The following is a 3,068-nucleotide window of genomic DNA, read 5'->3' as shown; positions in this document are numbered from 1 at the left end:
CCCGCCCTGAGCGCGACTGAGAGCGGCCCCGCCCCGCGCCTGGAGCCCGCCGGGGCTGGGCGGGGCCTCACGAGGGGGCGGGACAATAAGTGAGGGGGCACCGCTGAGGGGGCGTGGCCTCCCTGAGGGGACAATGCTGGGCAGCGCTGAGGGGCGTGGTCTATGTCGGGGGCGTGGCCGCCGTGAGGGGACAGTTCTGAGGGGCAGCACCGGCCATGGCGGTCGCGGAGTCCCCTCAGGGACGGGGGTCCCCGCGGTTCCCCCATGGTGGCGGGGATACCCCCGTGTCAGCCATGGACTCCCCGGCCGTGAGACACCGCTCGCGGCTGGTGTCATGCTCGGTGACAACGTCTGGGAGCGGCCTTGGCGGGGCCAAGCCCTGTGGGAGCTGCCAGCCCTGGGGTATGTGTCCCCCCGACATCGGCTCAGCCTGCCTCACCCTCAAGGGGAAAACTTAAAATCTAGAAACTTCCCCTTATAAACCCACCACATCTGAGCAGCACGAACAGCTCCTTTCCTGGCAGGGGGAAAAATCCATCCCAGGAGGCAGCTGAGATTCCAGCCTAATTTATCCCTCACTATTAAGGTCAGGGATTGAGGAGCCGGACCAAAAAAAAGTGCGGGAGAATTGGGTGAAACATCGGAAAGAGAGGAAACCGCACTTTTTCCAGCCTTTCCAGCGGAACGGCAGAGCCACGATCACATTTTCCCCATGCGGCTTCACACAACAGAGCGGCTTTCATGCCTCGGCGCCTCCCGCCCTTGCTCCCAGTCCTTGCTTTCCTTTTGGAAGCCCAGACTGTATTTTTAATAGTCTGAGTCGAGCTGCACCTGAGCGTCTCGGCAGAGCTGTTCCCAGGGCAGGCCGGGGCTGTGGCATCCCCCGAGGTGGCACGGAGTGACTTCAATGCCGTCTGTGACCCGGGATGAGCCTCCCTGTAATTTGTAATTTGTACCCAAATGTAGCCCGGGATGGCTCCACATGGAATGGTTACCAACGGAGTGCTCGCTGCTAATAACAAAACCTCCTGTCTCTCCAGGCGTTTGCTGCCCTGGGTTCTGCATAACCGGATGTCTTTACGCAAATATCGGCTTTGAATGCCCTTGAATTCATCTGGAGCAGGAAAAACTGCTGCGAGCCCCTCTCTGGAGCTGATAGGGCTGGGCCATCGATGTGACAAAGTCCTTTTTATTCCTGTTCCTGCAGCTTCTGGACAGCCCCAGCTCCCCGGGAGCCAGTGGAATATCTGTCTGTGCTTGGTTTAGAGTCCAAGGAATCTCGCTGATTCATGGGGTGGGACAGCCTGGGCTGGAAATTGGTGTGGCACTGCAACCAAACTGATGTGGGGCTGTGCAGTCCAGCCCTGGCCAGGAACCTCCCTTGGTAATTACCCGTTAATTAATTGCAGCCTGTACCACCAAGGACACCGTCCCGCCGTTGTTGTTGTTGTTGTTGGAACCCACGTTCCAACAAGGGAAGAAATTTCCCTTACGTGGGGTTGTCCCAGAGATTCCACAAGCATCTGTCTTTGCTGAAGGCTTTGCATTCACTTTTTTGCAGGGAAGAATAAAATTTGCACCAGTTGGGGCCAAACGAGGGGCAAAGGAAAGTTGGATCCTCTGCCTGCTGGGAAAGGCAGGAGCTGAGTCCTTATTCCAGGACAAGGAACACTGAGCCAGGCACTCCCCCTCAGCCAAGGACCAAGCCTTTCTCTCTGCTTCACCAAGAAGTTCAAAATCCCAGGGTTCTGTCAAGCTTGCAGTGCTTCCCAGGGCTCCCCCAGCACAGACCCACCTGCTCGAGCACAGGCAGTGGTTTAGCACAAAGAAGCAGCTCTCCCACGGCGCCCGCAGAAGTGGGTGTAGAGCAACAAATTTGAGGTCTGCGAGGCTCTCGGGGCCTTTTTATGTTCCCAGCCCCACAAAGGAGCTGCCAGGGCTGTTTTTCCCTCACCGCTGCTGCATTTCTGCTCTAACAAAAGCTCTCCCCTGCTGGTATCTCGCAGAGCAGCTAATAGCTTATTTCATTTATACCCAGCTGCACCAGCCCTGGCTCTGCTTTAATATCTTCTCAATTATTTCACGTTCAGATGACATTTTCCTGGTTTCCAGCTAGCACTTACCAAACCCCTCGTGCTCCCCATTCAAAATGAAACATCTAATAATGTTCAGTCTGAAAGCTCTCAATTCTTTCCTCCTTCAGTAATTGCTGTTTGTATTATTCTGGATTTATTTATTTCTTTTTTAGAACACTTAGAATTAATTTGTCCACGCTTTACATAATAAATCACCAGTGCTCCTAACAATCCATAGGGAAATGAGCATCACCCACCTTTAACAGCAGTGAGGAATGAGTCAGGAAAGTTCAGTGACTTACTCAAAGCTAAATTTGCACCGAGCCATGGAGGGGGAACAAAGCAACTCTGGCCCCCACGTGTGCTCAGTGGGTCATTCCCTCAATATTATTTCATGCTGCATTCAGGAGCTTTGTCCCCATTTGGCAGAGCAGCAAAACAACATGGGATTGTTTCACTTCTCCAGCAGTTCTGGCCTTTCTGCAGCAGTTTTTCCATCTCAAACTTTCCAAGTGCTTTTGAAACTGGAGGCATCAGATGTTAAAGATATCAAAGCAGGCCCTCTCCCGCCCTGGCTGTGCGTGTTCCTCCGGTGGAATTCTCTGCCATGCTGACCCTGGGGCTCAAAAATGGGTTTTTATTTCCACAGGGAATTTTTCAGGCACGGGAGGAGCTCAGTACACAGGTCATGTTGTCACTCAGTGGGACACATGTAAGAACATCCCATTTTTTAAATGATAATGAAACTGCTGTGAGAAGAAAGATGCTGAGGAGGTTAGGGAAGGAGAGCATGCAGTGCTGGCTGTGGCTGGAAGCAGGAGCCTGTCCTGACTGCCGGGTTCATTAGAGCTCCTGAGAGCTGTGCTGGACGCAGCTGGGAGAGGAACCTGCCCAGGGACACCTATTAAAGGCCAGCAGGACTGACACACCCTGGCTATAAATACCAGCATTCCCATTCCACAGCTAATTCGGGATCCTGGGCTGGGATGCAGC

Source organism: Fringilla coelebs, assembly GCF_963513975.1.
Source record: "Fringilla coelebs genome assembly, chromosome: 28".
Lineage (NCBI taxonomy): Eukaryota > Metazoa > Chordata > Aves > Passeriformes > Fringillidae > Fringilla > Fringilla coelebs.
The sequence above is the reverse complement of the archived record's forward strand: the minus strand, read 5'-3'. Positions refer to the sequence as shown.